The sequence below is a fragment of the Callithrix jacchus genome, chromosome X (genome assembly GCF_049354715.1).
Source record: "Callithrix jacchus isolate 240 chromosome X, calJac240_pri, whole genome shotgun sequence".
NCBI classification, from domain to species: domain Eukaryota; kingdom Metazoa; phylum Chordata; class Mammalia; order Primates; family Cebidae; genus Callithrix; species Callithrix jacchus.
In genome coordinates, this window is record NC_133524.1 from 27637581 (window position 1) to 27661936 (window position 24356).

The window sequence follows — 24356 nt, forward strand, 5'->3', positions numbered from 1 at the left end:
AGAAAGGAAGACATTCTATGGCAGCAAGATGCAATCAAAGTTCAAGAAATGTATTTGTTTAGGTTGGTAGAAATCTCAGCATGTTTGGTGAGTACAATGAAGAACAAGTAAAGGGAATGAAAAGACCAGAGAATGGTGACCATTGACAAAATGAGATTTCAAAGAAGGAGGGTATCAAAGCTACAGATGAAATCAATGCCCTTGATCAGAGTAAGATATACCCCATCCTCTGAGATTTGATCAAATATGGTAAAGAAAAGGTGGATGCAGGTAAGTTTTCATGTTTCGGATCAAAATGTTAAGTGTAACCAGTTTTCTCAATGGGATAAGTGTAAACTAGGTTATCTCCTGAGAATTAGATGCTCAACAGGTGGCTACCAGAGACTAAGAGATGGGTGATAGTCATTGAATAGACAGGTGACAGGGTCAGGAGGTGAATGAAGACAAACTTCCTGGGGAAGTTCTGAGGGCGAAGATGAAGTTGGAAGATCTGAATTTGTCATGGTCTTAAACGACATATATATGTGATTTTTATTAAAGCCACTTAGCCACTAGCAGGAAGTGAAGGAAACGGGAAATTGTGTTTGGTCCAGAGTTTGAAAGGAAAAAGGGACAATAATGAGTTATTGTATATGTTTTCAGGTGGGAAAGAGTTCTGGATGAGCACTGTTGTGGCCCTTAGATTATGACAATGATGGCAGGTCCCTAGCACAAGAACTAAGATATTAGATGTATTGTCTCCACAGGCACTTAACTTTCCTTAAATCTTGCCAGAGAGTTATTTTGGAGAGGGAATCTACCAGACAGATCTCAGGTCATCTGGAAAGTAAATAATGAAGCAATGATAGTATCAGCCTATAGGGAATTTGAACTTGTATGCAAGACTTCAAAAACCATTTCATAAACTGCTTGGAAATCCAGACTTCCACTGTTCTCAGAAGATTTGGGTAAATGAACAATGACAGGAAAATACAATTAGGGAACAAATTATTTTATCATGCTAAAACATTTAAAATGTAAATAAATTTACCTGCTGACACCCAAGCACACACACAAATACAAATGTACAAACATACATCATAGTATAAGGAAATTGTTTTACTAAGAATTATGAATATACTTTAGTATAAAATAGTTTAAGCTTAATTAGATGTAATGATTTTAAATATAGATGTCTTACCATTACTGAATCATGTATTTTATATATTTTATTTTTTCACACCAAATAATTTGAATTTTGAATTGTTGGCCTATATATTTCATTTGTGATGAAAAATACTTTTCTCACTCCTGTATAATTGCTCAGACGTGTTTTTGTTAATATATGTCTTATTCACTTTTTATTTCCCAAGATAAAATGAATTCTACTTTGATTGTGTGTGATAATGCTGTTCAACTTTATATTTTAAGGTCAATGCCAAGCTGTTTTTGGTAGCTGTTTCCTTTTTAAATGTCATTTGATTAAGTCAATACTCTGGAATAATTTGGTCATGTGAAAGAATTATACTGAAACTAATACCAATTTTTCTGTTTCCTAAGAGTAGAAAAATGTTTCATCTATTCATAATTTATATGAGAAAGTTTAATCCGTAATCTGTATTTCCCTACCACAAACAAAAATAATTTCAAAAGATTATAAAGTATGCATTTTGGTGAATGTCACCACAATGTATTTACGTATTGCATTTGCTATAGTAAATTTTCCTTGGCTTTTTAATTATGCACAGAAATGAGCCTCAGTGTTTAAGGATGCAACACACTGGAAATAGTTTTAGGGAACAAATAATTAGCCTTTTGGACGTGTGTGTTCATTTCACACAGCAATCTGTTCCTTCATCTCCTCCTCCTTCCTGTTTTGAAGGCAATCGTGTGTGTTACGTGCACCATCTGCAGCCTCACTGACAGGTGCAGGGTCAGTATTATCCTTCCAAGCATGGAGTTTAGCACAAGCTGGAAATTTCACTAGGCAATTGCAGAGATTTTGAAATCAACCAAAACCCGACAGTTCATTTTACCAGTAGATATGAGCATTTGTTGGAAATGTTTGTTATAATTTCAAGACCACATAAACAGAGATTTACCTAGTTTGGAACATTATCCAACAACAGGATTATATTATGTAGTGCATCGTTTTAATACATGTAGATAAAAAACTATAAAAGAAAGTCAGCAGAGTGTCATTGATTTAGTAACCAATTATTAATTTAGATTTATTTAAACAAAATTTTGGAGTTTCTCTACTAGGTTAGCCCTCACTCCACTGGGATCCTGTATCCTGACACCTTAGGATAGTCCCTGTGAGCCTAGTTATAGGTGTCAATAGATGAGGCAATATATTTATGAATCTTAAATAGGAGATCTGCCATTTTCCTTTGGTGTCATGTCACACAGACATTAGCTTCAATAATTCAGCTATATCACAAATGAAATCAACATTTGTAATCTAGTCCAATGACTAAATACCATTTTTAACATTAATTCAGTTAATCCTAACAAAATCTAGAGATTTCATATATTTTGCTGACCTGCAGGCTCAGTTCCACTCTAGTGTCTAGAATTCATTCTGAATTTCCAGAGTGGCTTTGACTTCCTAAATTTATCCTAATTCAGAATTTATTTTCCTTCAACTTTGAAAAACCATAAGCATTTAATAATCACACTAAAATAAATCCATCTTATAGGGGATGTTCCACATTAACAATTTTTTCAGCTAGGATGCTGAAACATGAAATATAGTTGATTATTTTAAAATTAAAAACACTGTCCATAACAAAACCTAAAATAACCTGATACCCAACAATTAGGAGCAGATTTAATAAATTATGTTAGAGACATATTATACTAGTCATTCATTTTTAAATAATCTCTGACATATGCATATACAGAAAATGTCTGGAAATATACACAAAAAATTAACAATGATTACCACTAGCAAGATGATCAGGGATAAAGCAGAACTGCCATGGCCTAACTGCATTCCCATGACCAGCAATGTGTTTCTATACAGACAAAGTTATGCTAATACCATCTATTTTCAGTCTGCAGAAATGGAAGAAAAAGTGATTTCAAAATAAATTTCCCAACTGAAAGGGAAAACAAAATACTTGACATAGCCTTGTCAACATTCAGATTTCAAAATACCTCTTGTGAGAATCCAAAGAATGATATGTGTAAGGAAAGATTTTATTTGCCTTCCAGAAGAAATCAGTATTTATGCAAATCTTGAGAGAAAGATGAAATTAAAGCTCATAATGATTCAGAACCAGTGCTTGACCTGTTGTATTCTGAATAGCGAAATCTGGAAGCAGAAATTGTGTCTATCTGGCTCTTTCAAGAGCTGAAAATGTAGTGGTGTTCATTAAATACTTGCTGTAAAGTCTGAGACCAATTATTATCTTAGCATGTTTCAGTATCTTTTCTATCATAGGTCCTAGGTTCATTGGGAAAAATATATAAGAAAATTCAACAGAATCAGCATTTGAAGTCTGCCATTGGAAGTTGTTTATGAAATTACCAGATATTCATAAATATGACAAATGAACAGCAGGATTATGAATTATCAAAGGAAAAAATATTTGCTGAGGTGAAAACAATCTGATATTTGAGGAAGTTTTTATTTTTATAAACAAAATCTGATGTTCTAAGGCCCCTGTTTTTTACAATAAATATTGGGCCTCAGTTATCCAGAAATTCATTAACACCCATTTCCTGACTTTTTGCTTTAATTTAGATTTTTCTCCACTCTGTTTCCAGCACGAAAGTTTGCCTGCTGTGTTGCAGAAATAATTGTATGTTGTCCTATGCCATAAAGTGATATAGTTAATATTCTTCTTCTTTGGTTTTAAAAATTATATTGTAAGTTCCTAAACATTTTATTAAACAACTAGACATTTTGTTATTAAATAAATGTGATCTATAATTTCTTTGTGCAGAATGATTTGAAGTATTGCATTTAGTTGACATGCATTATTGGTTCATAATTAGTATCTAATGAAAATACGTTTTGTTATATTAAAAAAATAAAAATATAAATTTCCCATGCTTAATTTCATTATATTAAATACTGATAAAAGTAGGAGGAAAAGCTTTACATTCTACCAGTCAATATGGGCTAGTAAAGACTTCTTCCTTGTATAGTGCTTTCATGAGTTCTACCAATATTTTTTGGTGTTATTTCAGCTTTCTTGCACATCTATTGTAAAACTCCTTCATCAAGACATTCTTTGTTTAGATGTGTAATAAATGTTAATAAGCAGAGGCCATTTACCTGCAATACTGCAAAAAACTTCTGTTCAAGTTTGGATATTTCTTCAATTTTAAGTACTACATATTTTCTATCATTATTACAGTGATATTCTATTACTATAATTATTAATATACATGAACGTACTTTTCTTCACTTTCTTATCAAGGGGATTTTAGACTTATCTTGACTAGCAATCCTCTCTTAAATGATGTTAAAACCACTTTGCTTTCCAGGTGATTTCAAGCTAATTAGTATTTGTTGCCCTAGTCCCTCTACTAATTTAAGTTCACTTTTCCATATAGCACAGTGTGACTTTATTAACCTTTATAATTTCATATGAAGTCAGAGTTTGTCAAATAATCTAGGGTAAACTGAAGCTCAGTGGTGTGTGCTAGCTGGTAGTCCTTTAATTCTCTATAATGAATAAAACATACATATACACACATATATGTACATATATAAACATTAAATTTTCATGAAAAATGGAATTAAAACATACAAATAAATATAAACTTTATTTATCAATATAAGCTCCATCAAAATCAAGACACTTTTTAAAGCAATGTTACCAGCCATTAAGTCCATCCTAAGGAACTGAGGGTCATGGGAATTTAACCATGTTAATGAAGTCTCTTTTACACTATTAACTGAAGAAAACTGGGTCATCTTTATAGATTTTTTTTTAAGCCAAGGAAACAAAAAGAAGTCAGAAGAAGCCACATTAGGACTGTAAGGTAGATGCCTAATGATTTTCCATTGGAACTCTTGCAAAATTGCTTTTGTTTGATGTGCGGAATGACGAGGAGCTTGTTATGGTAGAGAAGGACTCTGTGCTGAAGCTTTCCTGGGCATTTTTCTGCTGAAGCTTTGGCTAACTTTCTCAAAACCCTCTCATAATAAGCAGATGTTTTCGTTCTTTGGCTCTCCAGAAAGTCTACAAGCAAAATGCCTTAAGCATCCTAGAAAACCGGTGCCACGACCTCTGCTCGTCTCCAGTCTGCTTTTGCTCTTGACTTGACCGATTCCACCTCTTTGGTGCCAGTGTTTTGATTGTGCTTTGTCTTCAGGACTGTACTGGTAAAGCCATGTTTCATCTCCTGTTACTTTTCTTTGAATAAATGCTTCAAGCTCGATCCCACTTGTTTACAATTTCTAATGAAAGCTCTGATCTTTGCAGCTGATCTGCACACAACAGTTTTGGCATCCATCAAGTGGCAAGTTTGCTGAAGTTTCATTTTTTCAGTCAGAATTGTGTAGGCTGAACCAATTGAGATGTTTACCCCAAAGTCATTCAGAAGCACCTTAATTTCCATGTAGCTTTTTGGTTTTGAGAGACCTTCTTGGTTTTGATTTTTATTTTCATTGTGCTATGGTTTGAGAGTGTGCTTAATATGATTTCCTTTTTTAAAATTTATTGAGATTTGCTTTATGGCAGAGCATATGGTTGATCTTAGAGTATGTTCTATGTGTGGATGAGAAGAACGTATATTTTGTGATTGTCTCATGGAGCACTCTGTAAATGTCTATTAGATCCAGTTAGTTGGGTGTTGGCTGTTGTTTCTGCTGTTAATCATTGGTCCTCTTCAATTAGAGCATGAAAAAGATGAATTTTTTTCCTCACAACAGATGTGGATGCTCTGCTGCTGCAGGCTTCATCTTTAATATTATTTCATCACTTCTTAAAGCAGGTTACCAATTTGTAAACTGCTGATTTGGAGGGAGGGCATTTTCCCCATAAAATTTCCATAAAGCCTCACTAATTTTATCATTCTTCCACAGTAATTTCCATTCCTCACCATAATTTGATATTTGTTCTTGCTTCAATTATAATAGAATTCCTGTTGCTGTAATTAGGATTCTTTTCAAACCAATGTCTTATCCTTCTTTGTACCTTGAACTAGATCCTGTTTAGACATAATAAGTTAGTATGAGTTTATTTTTATGCAAAAATATTTGAAATCCATGCATCATTTTTAATAATATGTATTTTCCATGGAATTTTTAAAGACCTGAAGTTTAATTTTTTCAGTCAGAATTGTGTAAAGCTGAACCGATTGAGATGTTTACCCCGAAGTCATTCAGAATCATGATATAGTAATTTTAAGAATTTCTATGCTTTAAGAAAGTCTAATTTTGGTTCTAGGGTAGGAATGGGTTGTAAAGCTTGGAGAAGAAAGAAATCTTCATTCCCATCCCTTACTCTTTTTTTCAGTGTTCCATGGGGCAATGTTTTATGGAATGTTTCACTTTCCTCCAGCTTCTCTGTAGGTATACAATATTATAAAATCAAGTCAAATATTTACAGATGACTTCAAATAACCCCTGCCAGGCAACTTGGTTTTTAGAAGTAATTTGATAAATACACTACCAAATGATGATTTTTTAATCATTTCATCAGAAGTCTTCTCAATTTTTCTCATACAAATTTATATGTGTATATGAAATCTCATTCTCTTCCTCCACCACTTGTCATAAAGTGAAAATGCATACTTATCTTAAAGAATACCTCAAAACACAAAGAAGGCATTTTGAGACTCTTTTCTCTCAAATTTGTGTTTCTGTTTTTCTTATAAGTAAAACCAGCATTTGAGATTCATACGAGATATTTTTTCTTGCATTCCTTTTTTAATGCTACATCTACTTAACCAAAATTGTCTGAATTGTAAAAACAGTAAAAAATATGTAGACAGAGTAGATTTACTTAAATATCTCCTTTAGCCTGTTGTTATTACATGATTTAGGTACATATCTTACATATGATGTTAAAATATTTCTTTCTTGTTCTAAATCATTATTCTGCGAATAACAGTAATAATAATAATTCACTTTACTTGAGCATTGCACAAAGAGTTTTTGCAGTCTTTCTCTTATTTATACCTAATAACATAATGTGGTATTATTTCTCTAAGTTGATGAGAGTAGGCCTGGGATGAGGACAGGTGATAAAATCTGTTTAAAAGATTTTCAGGCCCAGCATAATGACTCATGCCTGTAATGCCAGCACCTTGGGAGGCTGAGGTAGGTGGATCATGAAGTCAGAGTTCGAGACCAGCCTGGCCAATATGATGAAACCCGTCTCTACTAAAAATACAAAAATTAGCTGGGTGTGGTGTTGTGTGCCTATAGTCCCAGCTGCTTGGGAGGCTGAGGCAGGAGAATCACTTGAACCCAGGAGCCAGAGGTTGCAGTGAGCCCAGATTGTGCCACTGCACTCCAGCCTGAGGGACAGAGCAAGACTCTGGTTCAAAAAAAAAAAAGATTTTCAGAGGTTCTTTAATATGGCACTTTTCAATATATGTTGTCTCAGGAGTTCTTTATACACGTAAAAATCACTGAGGACACCAAAGAGCTTCTGTTTGTATGGGTTATATCTATCATTATTTGCCATATTAGAAATTAAAATACATTTTAAAATATTTATTTCATTTAAAATGATGCTAATAAACCCTTCACATATTTACAAAAGGCATACTTTATAAAAATATACTTTCTCTAAAAATGTAGTGAAAAATGGCATTTTTTATACTTTTGCAAATCTTTTGAATTATTGGCTAAATAGAGAATAGCTGGTCTCTCATATCTGTGTCTGTTTCCAATTTGTTACAATATTTTATTTCATGTAGCTTTTCGAAAACTCCACAGTACACTCATGAGAAAATGAGGGTAAAATGGCAAACATTTTAGAGTTAATATGAAATAGTCTTCAACTTACAGCCTTCCTGAAAGGATCTCAGTGCCCTGAAGATGTTTCCATACTACACACAGAGAACTGTTATTTTAATAGATTAGACAATGAATCATTCTCAGATTTATGCTTTGGTTTCTGAATTATAAATTTTTTGTACTAAAGGTAGCTCTATAATTTTATGAAGATTTATTACACTCTGGAATTGGGAGTGATATAAAAAGTTTGTTAATGATGATTAGGTAGTATGGAGACAATTACATTTGTGATTTATGTATAACATGTATACACAATTCAAGTATCTGTATCTTGGCCTGTGCCATTATTCTTATATCATTGTGTTTACAAAGTTCTTTTTATGGAAAGGTACATTCTGTCATGATTATTATGATGTTTTGTTCACAAGCTAACATTTAATACATATAAAATAATTGTGTGTCATTCTAAGGCATAAATACTAGCGTAAGTTAAATTAAGATGTATTAAGTAAACTGATGGTCAGGAAATAAAAGTTGAAATTACCAAAATTCAGATTTATACATAATTACATTCCTACTCATTCATATATTTATTTAATTCATTTTTTATTGGACACATAACAAAGCCAGGTAATGCTACAGGTCCCATACATAAGCTAAGTGAATTTAAAAATAATATACATACACACACATCGCAGTCTTTCTCCATGTAAATTTAAGACCAAGTTCATATTTCAAAAGTATAAATCCTTTAATAAAGCAAAATTATTAAATTTTGCTATTTTTAACCATAAAAATGTATTCACTTTACAGTATGATATAAGGGGCATTATAATCTTGAGAAAATTCCTTGATATTAGCCTAAATGTGGTGGAAAACTATTATTGGGTTATAAGCCGAGGATAGAAGTGATCTAATTTAGGCTTTTAAAATGTCAATCAGGAAATTTTTGCAGAGAATATACTGTAGAGGGGCAAGAATGAATACAGGGAGATGAGTTAAAAGCTATTGTGATTGTTCAAGAAAGTTGATTAGGACTGAAACTATGATTATTGTAATAAAGCTCATGAGAAATGATCAGATTCAGAGCATATTTTGAAGGAGTCCTAGGCAAACATGTTGATGGATTTTATGTAGTGAGTAGAAAAAGAGAGAAGTTAGAGATAACTTCTAAATTAAAGATTTGCTCTGTGTAACTATGAAGATACCTATTGGTAGAGTTGCATAAGATGTTAAAGAGTTGCATTTGACACATATTAACTTTAAATTGATCATTAGATAATTTCATTAGTATGACTGCCTATAGGATCAATTTGATTTTTTGTACTGAATTGAAAAGTTTCTAATTGTTACTAATGTAGTATATACCAAAAAGATAGAAGTTCAATCTAAGCTGTTAAACCAATTATTTTAGAAATAAATTAACTCTTCATTAACTTTCAAAGTTTCTAAAGTATATGAAATGCAATTAAGCTATTTTCCATTAATCATTCCTAACAAGAGCTATGAATATTGTCAATTGATTTGGGATATGCCAGATATTCATAAATACAAGTATTTCTTTTTTCCTTTTTAAAATTTTAATAACATTTCTTGAGTATTTTGTCTTTTGTCATATATTTAATTAATAACCAAAGTTTTGGAAATATAGGTTACATACAACAAGATTCACCAATTTTATGTGTTCAATTAGGTTTTGACATGTATTTAGCATGTAATGACCACCAAAATCATGATACAGAATATTTCCATCAGCTCAATATATTCTGTTGTGACTATTTGAAGTCAATCTCCTTTCGTAACTACTGGCTTCTGATATCCATTAATATAATTACTGTAACTATAATTTTGTTTTTTCTAGAATTTCATTTAGAAGGAATCAAACAGTAAGCACGTACATTTCATCCATATTGTTGTATATACTAGTTCATCACTTTTTATTTCTGAAAGGATATTGATGTACCAAATTTTAAAATACATTTTTTTACTATTATGAATATAGCTGCCATAAGCATTCAAGTACAAATCTATGGGTAGACCTACATTTTCAGTTCTCAAGAATAAGTACTTAGAAATGGGATTGCTGAGTCATATGTTAAAGTATACATAACTTTGTATGACAGTTTTTTATATGACAATTTCATATAAAATTAAATATAGCATATGACTCAGCAATCCCATTTCTAAGCACTTATTCATGAGAATAGTGCTTTGAAACTGTTTTCCGAAGTTGTTTTATCACTTTGCACTCCCATCAGAAAAAGTTTAAAAATGCCTAATTGCTGTGCATCTTAGCTAAAACTTGCTATTATCAATTTTTTTATAAAAACCATTTTAATGTGTGTAATGATATCAAATTATATTTTAATGTACTTTTCTCTTTTGACTAGACATCACATATTTTTGTTAAGTATCTGTTCACACATTTTACCAATTTTTAATTGTACATAATAATGAATTGTTACTTAATAATGTTACTTAATAATGAATTGCAAGGAATTTATATACTATGGATACAAGTTCTTTTTGGATAAACAATAAATATTTTCTTCCAGTCTGTGTCTTGATTTCATTTTCTTAAATGAAAACAAGTTTTGTAAAAGCATAAAGTTTTAAGTCTAGATCATTTTTTCTTTCATGGTTTATGTTTAGGTGTCTTGTTGAAAAAAATTTGCCTAAGCCAAGATTACAAAGACTTTATCCTAAATTTTCTTCCAGAAGATGAGTAAATCGAACTTGAAAAGTTAGACATATAATCTGTTTTAAATTGTGTTTTTGTATGTGACATAAAAAAGAAATAATGGTGGTATTGTCTCAGAGATAAGAGAAACTTCTCACTTGTGGGGATAAATATGCAAGACATCTCCAGAGGTTTGCATTACCACTACTGATGCCTGCCATTTTAGCACAAGAGAACCCCTCAGCCATCATAGGCCCTGAACCTAGTGCAGGAAGATGCCTAGAGTCTATGCAATTGAATTCTTCCAGGGAAGAATTCACACTGGGTCCCAGTCATCCTCCAAGAACCAAGCAGCTGCAGCAAGATGCCATTTGAGAGCACAGCCCCCACCAGAGTACTACCCTGGGATCAGTATATAATGTAGATAAATGTTTGCACATTTTCAAAAACAATGAAGTAAAACTTTTTATAGAAGCATAATTTGAAATAGGAAGCAACTCACAAAAATCCACATGACCATCACCAGGAGAATGAATAAATGTGCAGTGGTACATTAACAGCATTGAATAGTATATGTTTGTAAAAATGAATGAGCAATAATAGCAAATAAAAATGCTGAATATATTATTAAATTTAAAAGGCAGTTACAGAAAAAACTCACATGACTCCATTTAGATATAGGTTAAAATTTGAAAAATTATTGTCACTTTGTAAAACTATAAAATAAATAATCCATGGACAGTTTTGGATACTGCTTGCCTTTAGAGAATAGAAAGAATACACAGTGGAACTTCAGAAATATTGGTCACATTCAATTTTTAAAGCTCTATGTTGGATATATATATATATATAATTTGGAAAACATATCAGTTTCTAGAAAAGCATATTTTAAAATAGAAACTATTTTTCTAGAAATTGATTAATTTAATTCCAATAGCACACAGTATAGGACCACTGAGACTTCAATGAATACCTCTGAAAGGGAGTTTACAGATGGTTGTATGGTTGCTCTGTTGTGGGGGAACGTCTAGATTCAAATCTCTCATATCATCCAACATTAAAAGTTCATTGGAAGTTCAGCTGGTTTCTCCTTACCAGCACCCTACAACTATGGCAGATACATCTTCCTCCTCTTTCCTTTCCACCAAGCATGACAACAACTGTGGGTCTCTTTTTCTGCAGAGAAGTGCTTGCCACTCCCTGGAACTTAGTTCGTTGGTTTTCATCATGTATTCAGTTCTATGGTTTTGAAGGTGAGGGCAAGACTCCCTTTGGTTGTGACTTTTTAAAACCAAACCAAAATTAGGGTCTTCCTATCTTGATGTTTTAATCTTACAAATATTTATACCTTATAAAATTAGATATTTAAGATGCAAGTATCTAAAGATGTCCCTATACATGCCTTTGAAATATTCCATTATGATAATATTGTCTAAATTTTTATGTCTATGTTGATATTATATACATTGTTTTTATCTCTTTGTGGGAATTAGGATTTTTTTACACCACAAAAAGTCAACTAAAGGATTATACTATTCCTACATCTTTTACATATTAAAGTGTGTTTCTGGGTTTGTTTCACTTCTTATAAGGTTTTGCAGATGTCTATAAAATATATTTCTTTTTGGCAAACATTTTGACATCACTTCTGAAAGTTATTTTTATTATGCCCTCACATTTGAATGACCATGAAGCCCAATACTACTATCTATATCTATGTCTATGTCTATCTATATATAGATATAGATATTGTATTACATCTATCTATATATAGATATATCTTTAATTATTGATATATATATTTGTCTTATATATATGTCTTTTATATATATCTGTATCTCAATAATTAAAGATATATAGGATATATATTATATAGAACATATAGATATATAAAGAACATTAATAGTCTTTAAATAGGAGATTGTTTTATTTTTTATGCTCAGTTTTGCTGTTGATCATTCTGATGTAATTGTTCATCCTTCTCCATAGGTTATTTCCTTTTTACTCTGGGATCATTTAAAATTTAAGTTTGTCATTGGTGTCATTAAATTTCACTATAATTTGTTTAGTGTAGATTTTTTACCATTTACTGTATTGAAAAACTATAAATCTAAAGTTTTTGTTTTTCAATCCTGAGAAAGTTTTAACATTTTTTAAAACATTGTCACTTCTCTTTTTCTTCTTTCTTTCTGCAACTCATAATTTTATCCTCCTTTGCTATCAGTTTTAGCTTTATATTTTCTGCTACCATCTAGGATATTTTATTAACCTGATCTTTCAAATCCAGTAGGTAACAGTAGGATGTATCTATCTTATTATTTACTCAAACTATGTATTCTTATTTCAAAAATTATAAATTTTATACTAAATATTTCTACTTCTTTTTGATCTTTTATCAGAGTGTTTATTGTTTATTTCACCTTATAATAATTATTTAATTATATTTAAATGTGTGGTGCTTCTCTTCTGTTTCATATGCTTTCTGTGGTTTGGCTGCCTTTCTTTTGAAGTAACTGTACTTTAAATATCTAATATATTTGATCAAAGAGGTCATGTTTCCTGGTAGTGTCAGCTGTGCTTTTTGGTATTGGAACAGTCAAAAGTCAATGTCTTGGACAATCTCATAGGGTGAATTTATTTATTTTTACTTAAAAAAATAAATTTATGGGTATAAGTGGTTTGTGGATACTTGGATGAATTTTACAGTGATGAAATATAAGATTTTAGTGTACCTGTCACTGGAAATAGTGTACATTGTACCCGGTAGGCAGTTTTTATCCCTTACCCCTCTCACACCCTCCCCACATCTGAGTCTCCAATGTCCATTATATCACTCTGTATGCCTTTGTGTACCCATGGCTTAGCTCCCACTTATAAGTGAGAACATTAGGTATTTGGTTTTCCATTCCTGAGCTGCTTCACTTAGGATAATGGCCTCCAGTTCCTTACAGGTTGCTGCGAAAGACATTATTTTGTTCTTTTTTACAGCTGAGTAGGACTGTATGTTCTATATATACAACATTATATTTATACACCCATTGGTTGTTAGCACTTACGTTGATTCCCTATCTCTGCAATTGTGAATTTTGCTGTGATAAGCATATGTGCAGGTGTCTTTTTAATATAATGACTCCTTTCCTCTGGATAGATACCCAGTAGTGGGATTGCTGAATAAAATGGTAGATCGACTTTTAATTCTTTCAGGAATCTTCATATTATTTTCCATATAGGTTGTACTAATTTACATTCCCACCAGCAGTGTATAAGCATTTTCTTGGGGTGAATTTAAAGAGATACACAGAATATCTGGAACTCAGAAATACTATAGGTCATTCTCAATTGATGCTACTCAAGAAAGTAATTCCTCTAGTCAGGATTTTATTTTAAACACTTGGTTAAATCCACTGGCTTTTAGACTTGCAGTGTGAAGGCATAGAGGACATCCAAAATTGCCTGATCATCCTGAATCTGTTATTTTAAATTTTTCTGCCTTGCAGAAGTTTGTTCTTTACTATTATTTTCTACACTGGTGGTCTGTGCTGTTGCTACAGGTATCTTTGTTGAGGGGCTGATGACTGATGTTTCAAGGTAACAAGGAGAGAAAAACAGAACTTAACATCATCTATCATTTTCTTTTTTATTACTCCCTTCTCCATGCTGCAGCACACCTGATAAACAAACACCAGTGAAGGGAGCCAAAGACTGTCAGTAGTTTCCCAATTTTTTGTTACGATTTTTGCTCAGATCAGTGCTACCTTTTCATCTCTATAGTGTTGCCAGTTGATTCTGAGGATTAGATGTGTGGCAGGCACACACTCCAATGAGTCACACCCTTGTATAATTCTCTCTCCTCAATTACAGGCAGAATCTGTGACTTGATTCTAATCAATAGACTATGATACAGATGAGAGGATGCCACTCCATTGATAATAATAATGATGCATGTGTCTTTGTGTATGTATGTGTGTGTGCATATGTGTCTGTGTTTGTGTGTGTGAGAGAGAGAGAGAAAGAGAGAGAGAGAGACAGATTTTATTTTCCTGGCGTCCTTGAAGAAGCAAAGAGCCATGTTGTTGACTGCCTATGAAGGGGCCATGTGGCAGGGAACTGTGGCTGTCCTCCAGCCAATAGCCAGTAATCAGCTGGGGACCTCAGTTATTCAGCCACAAGCAAATTACTTTTGTCAACAGTCTGAATAAACTTGAAACCATACTCTTCCCTAGTTAAGCATCTGATAAGAATGCAACTTGCCAATATCTTAATTGCAGACTGAGCAGAGGACCCTGTAAAGTTGTGCCCAGACTCTTGGCCTGCAGAAACTGTGGGATAATAAATGTGTGTTGTTTTAAACCATTACATTTGTGGTAATTCGTTATGCAACAGGAGAAATCTATAACAGAAGGGAATAGCCTAAGGTAGTTCTAGAAATTCATAGGAACCAAGTAAGGTTGGGTGGGAGAGTAAAAACTGTAAAAAATTATATTACCTCACAATAAGGAGAAAGTATCATTTAGAAAGTAGAATTGCCATAGTTTAATAGAAGTCATTCACTGCAAAATCTTTACAATCACAAAACATATTTCAGATCTATTTTTGTAAAACTCAAGTGAATAGTGATGGTCTATTTTGGATTACTAAGGATGATTATCAATATTTATTTTGTTTCACTTTTCTGTATAATGTCAAATGAAATAGATTAACTCCAGTGTTAAAATACTAATAATCAATAAATTTATACTCATTCTTTTCAACAGGAAATTTCCCCAACTGACACATATATTTATGATACGTAGAGAATTGTAATTTTATTGAAACTTACTATCTTTAAAATAAACTATGAGTGCAAAATGAGTGGATTAGAGTATATATAACCTTCATGCAGGTCACTTTCCTGGTTGATGACAGAATGGAATTCACTCTTCTCAATAGTCATCAACTTCCTGAGAGAATGCACAAACACTGACTGATTTTGTTTCTTGAGAATCCACTGACTATATCATAGAATTTATACTGATTAGAAACTATAAGTACAAATACCAAGCTCTAGAATGTGTTTATATGTGTCTATATGTGTATACCAGTGACATGTGTACCTGTGTGCAGGTGGTGAGGGTAGGGTGGGGCATATGTCAGGTGTACTTTTTATTAAGCATTTCAGATAGGTCTAGTAAAATCTCACATTTCAAAGGTATCAGATACTATATACAAACAAACAAAATGCTGCATACACTCTAACAACCTCTAACTAACAGTTTAGATACTTCTATAGACCAGTAAGGAAACAAAATTTTGGTTTGCAAACCTGAGTTCAGGCTGACACTTTAAAATAGGCTTCCTGGAAAGAACTTTCTCAGTAAAAATAACTGAAAATTCAATTGTAAACCAAAGCTATCTTTGGAATATTTAATCTCCATTTCTTTCTTTCAGTATCATTCAGAGACAAGGCATCTCTCTAAATAAGCAGGTTTTCTTCTACTGGGTTGTAATTACTGCTTTACATAATCAGTTCATCATCAAAACTGCATTTTACACTTATTATGTTGATGTCACTTTTTCAGTATTATCAGAAAAACAAAATTCCTTTATGAATAAACATTTACTATAATTATTGTTTTTATGATCACTAACAATTACACTATATATATTCTAGACAAGAAACTTGTCAAGCCACTTGGAAGGAAGTGATAAATGGGCTTGACTTAATGGAGCTTACATGCCAGCTGTTAGATAATTAATAATCAACAAAAATATAATTAATATAATTAATATATTATACAACACAATATCAGGCAAGTACAAGGACTCAATAAATTCCTGCTAAAATGTAAGTTTCTCAGAAGCAAACATCTTGCTCTGTTGTGTGTATGGACCTATATCAATTACTAGAACAGAACCTGAAATATGTTGGCCACTTAATAAGTATTTTATGAATGATTTAACTAACAACACCTGATAAAATTTATTTCACATAAACTGCAGGCATCAAACATCTCAATCTTGATCATATCTGGCCTTCTTTGTCACTTAAACTCATAACAGGAACAGATTATAGAAAAGTTGAATGAGGAACAAGAAAAACCTGAAATAGAAAACTTTTAAAATATTCTTAGGAACACAGAATAGTGTACATAGGGTTTTCTATTAAATAAATGGGATTTGTTTCATGAATATGACCTTGATGGCAAGACTCATGTCTATCATATTTAATACAGATTATAATCTAACCATCTCTAGGAGAGGAGTGATACTGTCTATTTTGTTTTCAGTACCTAGTAGGTACTCAGTAAATAGTTATAAAGATAATAATAAATTAATAAATTAAATAATCCATAGCTCGTTTGGAGCCTAACAACATAGAAAGGCTTCTTGGAACATTTATTCAATAAATGAAGGAACACTAAATGTATAAATATTTAGTAAAGATATATAAATTGAGTATTTGTTTTCATCCATTAAGTATAGAATCCTTACACTATTAGGTTGTAAAAAATTAAAAACAATTACATTTGAGAAAATATGGCCTATTTGAAGGTGCATTGTTTTTTCTTTTTTTTTTTGTATCTTTTGTTGTTATACTTTAAGTTCTGGGGTATATATGCAGATTCGGCAGGATTGTTACATAGGTATACACATGCCATGGTGGTTTGCTGCCTCCATCCCCTGCATCACCTACATTAGGTATTTCTCCTAATGCTATCCCTCCCCAGTCTCCCCATCCACTGCTATTCCTCCCCTAGTCTCCCATCCCTCAACAGACCCCAGTGTGTGATGCTCCCCTCCCTGTGTCCATGTGTTCTCATTGTTCAACACCTGCCTATGAGTGAGAACATGCAGTGTTTGATTTTTCTGTTCTTGTGTCGGTTTGCTGAGAATGATGGTTTCCAGATTCATCCATGTCCCTGCAAAGCACATGAGCTCATCCTTTTTGATGGTTGCATAGTATTCCATGGTGTATCTGTGCCACATATTCTTTAACCAGTCTATCAGTGATGGGCATTTGGGTTGGTTCCAAGTCTTTGCTATTGTAAACAGTGCCACAATGAACATTCATGTGCATATGTCTTTATAATAGAATGATTTATAATCCTTTGGGTATATAGCCAGTAATGGGATTTCTGGGTCAAATGGTATTTCTATTTACAGACCCTTGAAGAATTGCTACATTGTCCTCCACAATGGTTGAACTAATTTGTACTCCCACCAAAAGTGTAAAAGCATTCCGATTTCTTCACATCCTCTCCAGCATCTGTTGTCTCCAAATATTTTAATGATTGCCATTCTAACTGGCATGAGATGGTATCTCAATGTGGTTTTGATTTGCATTTCTCTAATACCAGTGATGATGAGCATTTTTTCATACATTTGTTGGACACATAAATGTCTTCTTTTGAGAAGCGTCTGTTTATATCCTTCACCCACTTTTCGATGGGATTGTTTCTTGTAAATTAGAACAGAACTGAGCAGAAAGTATAGAGATTTCCCATATGTCTTTGACCCTTCATATGTGCGTCTTTCCCCACAACCAGCATCTCCACAAAAATGGTATATTTGTTACAATTGATGAACCTACATTGACACATTATTGTCACCCAAAGACCATAGTTTACATTAATATTTTCTAGGTGGGTGATGAAAAATGAGAACACATGGACACAGAGAGGGGAGTACTAAACACTGGGGTCTATTGGGGGGAAAAGGGGAGGGCCAGTGGGAGGGGGAGGTGGGGAGGGATAGCCTGGGGAGAAACTCCAAATGTGGGTGAAGGGGTGAAAGCAACCAGAACACACTGCCATGTGTGTACCTATGCAACTGTATTGCATGCTCTGCACATGTACCCCAAAACCTAAAATGTAATAAAAAAATAACAAAAAATATATATTTTCTCCCAGTGTAATGCTGTATATTGTTTGGGTTTTGACCAATGTACAATGACATATATTTTCCATTATAGTATTATACAGAGTAGTTTCACTGCCCTAAAAATTTCCTGTGCTCCACCTATTCATCTCTCCCTCTCTGTTACCTCCTGGCAACCACTGATATTTTTACTGTTTCCATAGTTTTGCTTTTCTACAAAGTCATATAGCTGGAATCATACGGTATGTATCCTTTCAATTTGGCGACTTTCATGTAGATGTACATTTAAATTTCCTCATGTTTTTCCATGGCTTGATAGCTCATTTCTTTTTAACACTGAATAATCAATTGTCTGGATGTACTACAGTTTATTTATAAATTCACTTAATGAAAGATATCTTGGTTGTTTCCAATTTTGGGCAAAATTTGGCTTTATCTTTTGATTTAAAGAAAAGCTCTATGAGTAAAGCTGCTATGAATATCCATGTGCAGGTTTTTGTATGGACATAAATTTTCAGTTCATTTGGATAAACACCATATGGGTAATAACATGTTTAGTTTTGTAAGGAACTGCCAAACATCTTCTAAAGTGACTGTTTATTTTTAATTCCCACCAGCAATGAAAGAGAATTCCTTTATAAAACCAGCAGATCTCATGAGACTTACTCACTATCACGAGAACAGCATGGGAAAGACCTGCCCCCATGATTCAATTACTTCCCACCAGGTCTCTCCCAGAGCACATGGGAATTCGAGATGAGATTTGGGTGGGGACAAAGCCAACCCATATTCTGTATTTATTTATATAATCAAGTACCATTTTTCTGTTTTGGCCTGTTGCTGATGTGATGAATTACATTAACTGATTTTCATAGAATTTTATTGTTAACTATAGAAATAAGTGAAAATGGCAGCAACAATTTAAATGAATGCAACATAATAACTATAGGAAGGAACAGAGGAGATAAATAATTTAATAGAAATGGGATGAGTAATGAAGAAATGTAGATAAGGGTATGCCCACTCTTATAGTATGAGAAAAATTTCTTACAATAATATAAATGCTAAATTATCATCTAATCAGAATTAAAAGCTGCTCTGCTAGTATACTTGTATTCAGACTGTCTACAGAATATTTTAGAATGAAAATAACTATATAAAATTTTATAGAATATAAAATGGCTGTTATAATTACTAGATGTATTTTAAATGATACTTGGGCATATTTGATTCATGGATACTTTCCTGAAAGTTACAAGAAGACAGAACCACTTAACATTACACATAATATTGGACTGCTGGCTTCTGAAATGCTTCCTGAGCATAATGTAATAAACCCATATCTTATTTAAATAAATGTTATTCCCAGGACTTGTCACCAGCACCTGAATATAGTCTCAATTACCACATTTCTGAAAGACTTTCAATTCAAAATTTGTACATTGAGGAGTCACTGATTAAAGGTCTTGAGGTAAAATACATGTATAATGGATTGGAAGACCTTGTTGCCAGAAAATACAGATGCCTTTAAAATAGACCTATAGTAGTTTTAAAAGATCAAAGGTGTGCCATATAAAAGAGCTCCCACTGGCCAAAATGTGAAAAACTGAAACAACAAAAAGAGGATAATAATTACAATTATTTGGAACATGTTTCATCTGTGAAAAGCCTTGAGTACATATTGATAATTGCAAATGAAAATGTTAATTCCAAATGTACAAAAGTGAATTATAAATACAGAAGAACACCATAACAGAATACACTACAATACAATGGCAACCTACTTGGAATTTCTTCTTTTTTAAATTAAGCATTGCTATATATATTTTTGTCTCCTTTAAGTAAGGATAGTTGCTATAAGGAACTGTAGGAAAGCCACTTAATTCTGGAATATTATGACACCATAAAAAATCAGGAGGGATAATCAGCACTGGTTTTCATGTTCACATGCAATGACTTGACACATGAAAATACAGCAATGAGTTGCAAAACTCCAGAGACAAGAACTGAATACATAAATACCGTATATCATTTTCTTAAAGCAGAAAGATCTAGATAACTAACATCTTAAAATAAATTGCCAATATGGTACAAAGAGATAACTTTTAAAAGAAGAAAGCTATTCCCAGATAAAAAGTTGATGGCCATGTGAATGGGGGGAACACCAAAATCTAAAATCATGCATGGATTTGTAAAGTCCAATTGATGTAGTAATGAGTTTTGACTCAAGAAGGGGCTCAGCCAGTGAATGCTGGTTCAGGTTTGAATATTTTTCAAAGATAAAATTAGATCCTGTGTCTTTGGCCAGAATTAGCATCTGTGGTTGGTTTGATACAGTGCTCTTTTTCTTTATGGTCTGCGAATATTTCTGTAACTGTAGGTAGGTAGAGAAATATATAGAGCTCTTAAAGAAATAAAGCAATCTTTAAAATTTATATGTGTATATGTGTGTTATGTATAAAATCCTACATAATTTATACAGCAAAGCAGTACAAAGTTCACTGGAGAAGTGAGAAAGCTGTTTGTTTAGTTAATTGACCTCTTCTAAAAGAATAATAAAACTCTATATCTCCTCAAAAACCAAATGACTACACCTTGAGTCTCCCTGTAAGAAAAATGGTTATATCTTGAGATAGGATCCTACTTTAACTCTAGAGATGTGTTTTTATATTTCAAAAAGGTATGAGGCCCATAACTTTAGATAAATCAAAGCTTTAAAAATCTTCCTAAAATGCCAATTTTAAACATTCCCATTTTAATGTTATTTTAATTATATTTGTAGTAATAACTTTATTATCATGGGAACAATTTGTATATGATTAAGATACTGGAAATAATTGAGAATCTTTAACATATTAAGGTTGATTGTGATTGCACAGATAAAAAAGTTGACTAACTTTATAATCTGCATTTAAATGTCTAACACTACTTACTCTTTTGTTTTCATGATATTTGTGTAAGAATACTTAAATAGTTTTAAAAATCAATTCATGGATTTGTAACTTTATCGAGTATTGGAAATGTGGTACTCAATACTCTTCTCCATACACAAATGTTTTTCTGTTATTAACACTCCCTGTGACATTTGTGTAAGGCCCATAATACTTTCCAAAGGCCAAACTATATAAAAAATTATTCAAGGACAACATGCACAAAAAAAATGTAGTTAGTAGCCATGGCTCTTCAAATTGGAAGAATGAATGCTGCAGGAATTATACATAAAACATGCACACACACACACACACACACAAAGAATGTACACCAAAAGAGGAAATATGACATAACAAATAAGACAGCTCAACAAATAACTTTTCATTATCTTAAATAAATTCATGACAAGATTTTTAATTCCTAAAAAAAACACACAAAAGTATTTAATGTTATGTTTAAATGCTTTAAAGTATAAAATAAAGACATCAGTAGGGTGAAGAAAATAAATTTTGAGCTATTAGAGCTCTAAGAAACCAAGGAGATAAAAAGACATTCTTTAGAAATAAGACATGTTAGAAGCAATACAAATGGAACAGGCATGACTGAAAACATAAAGAAAATAATTAGCAGAATTGAGGTTTATATCATTCCATCCTTGTGCTGCTAATAAAGACATACTGAATACTGGGTAATTTAAAAGGATAGAAATTTAATTAACTCACAGTTCAGCAGGGCTGGGGAGGTCTCAGAAAACTTACACTCATGGTGGAAAGGAAGCAAACATGTCTTTCTTCACATGTCAGCAAAAAAGAGAAGAAAAAGAAGTCAGCAAAGGGAGAAGCTCCTTATAAAACCATCAGATCTCATGAGAACTTACTATCATGAGAATAGAATGGGGGAAACCATCCCCATTATTCAATTACCTACCACTGGGTTCCTCCCATGACACACGAAGATTATGGGAACTACAATTCAAGATGTGATTTGGGTGGCAACACAGCCAAACAATATGAAGGTTATTACCAAAATAACTAGAAAAGATCAAACCTGAAGAATAATCAGGGAATCTAGGAATAATAAATATGACAGACAAATCAAACATAAAAATTATTTAAATGTAAAAGGTAATAAATCTTCAGTAAAGGTTTTAATGTGTATGCCAAAAGGAAACACCATCTCCAGAAAAAAATGAAATGTTAAATGCCAAATCATATAGTGGCAAACTACTGAACATCTAGCATGTTAAAACTATTCAAATAGACATCAGTTGTGGAAATACAATTCATGCAATGGTGGTAAGAAGTATGTTGACCTCAGCCTTCTACAGACCAGCATTGAACTCAGTATGGAGCTAGTTACTCCAGTCTGAGAAAAAGATTATGTTTCAAAAATGTTACATCCAGCAGTTTTTCTTCAAGTGATAAAACAATATCAAATATTTTAAGGCATATAATTACCAGATAATACAGCTTTCCTATTATATGTAAAACTCATAAATACAAAAGATACTTAATCACGAGATTCAACTAATTGGCTGTATAATTTAAAATAATTAGGAATGATGTAAACAGAACAAACATGTGTCATGTCTGACCAGCAGACTCTGGCCAAGCGATGGATGAAAAAATAAACTGACACAGCTTTTTGGCCTGAGAGAGTGCAGCCAGGGGGCTTGAGCAAAGAGGGGGTCCCACTGTGCCACCCTGATCAGCCAGAGAGGCTCTGCATTTATTTAGTACACATTTAATGACAAAGGTCTCGAGTAAACACCATTAGTGTGTAATTAACATTGCCGACCCCCCAAGTAGAGAGCAGTTCTGCCCTCAGATGATCAAAGGTAAGTCTTAGGACAACAAGCTATTTAGATAAACTCCCATACATTCGTTTTTTTTTACCTTCTCTTTGCTATTAGCTCAGGGTAAGAGTATTAGGCTGCCTTCAGCTGTAACCCCTTTACCAAAGCTTTGGCAAAACCTTCCGGCCTTTCAAAAAGGTCTCCATCTTTCTCTATAATTTTTCCCACCACCCTGACCAAACTCCTGCAAACATGGTGATGAGAAATAAATTAATAGACAATTGATGCTATTTTAAGAGTAAAGTTAGAGAAGAGTAAGTAAATGATATAGAAGTCGACCATAGCAAAAAATATTCTAAGTGAATAAAAGCTAGAGATAGTAAAGGGAAAGTTGGAATAAGTTAGGGGTTGAATGCTAATTTTCTCAATTTCACAGAAACCTGACAAAATGTATAATCTAGATTTGAAACATAAACATGTATTGAAACAAAATGGCTCCAAATTATTAATAATTTTGAAAATCTATTTTTTAATTAGTTATTTCATTATGATTTTAAAACTAAACATTTACCTTAAGCTCTGCTATTCCATGTTCCCTTTCAATTTATTTTATTGGTTACATAAACATAAATGTAATTGTATTACTTTGTAGTTTCAAGAGCACAGGTACTATGAATTTATTTTGAAAATTAATGACACTTTTACTTTATTTTTTGAATATTTGAATTTTTATAAATGAGTATATGTCTAATTTTAATAAACCATATTACCATTATCTTTATAAAGGTAGTTCAAATTAATTATATTCATAGATGTTTTCCTAATACCACCAGACACCGAGAATATACCTATAAAATAACAGGTTTAGACATGACTAATCAACAAATCATTTGTAATTTAGAAACTTGCAATAGGGATTACATTATTTTTGTAGAGACCACTCAAATCTTCTTCATTCTTTCATACTGTATTAACATAGATCAGATCTAACTGACTCTTAAGGAACAAATGAGCAGTTGTGTTCTCCAACCAACAAATTAACAATTAAGGAAGTCCAATTAAAAGCTCATTCCTTTAATTGTGCAGAGATGTAATCAAGCTTAAAGAGAGGCAGAAAAACAAGCTGTATGCAGCAGTTTATTTAGGGGAATTGGCATATTCTTAACTTTAATAATTTTAAAATA

The 24356-nt window shown here is 32.5% G+C and overlaps 1 pseudogene; it reads left to right on the top strand.

The window, feature by feature from the left end:
• The first annotated feature begins 246 nt into the window (after positions 1-246).
• The window catches only part of LOC100393155 (uncharacterized), a 29662-nt pseudogene continuing 5552 nt past the window's right edge, over positions 247-24356 (top strand).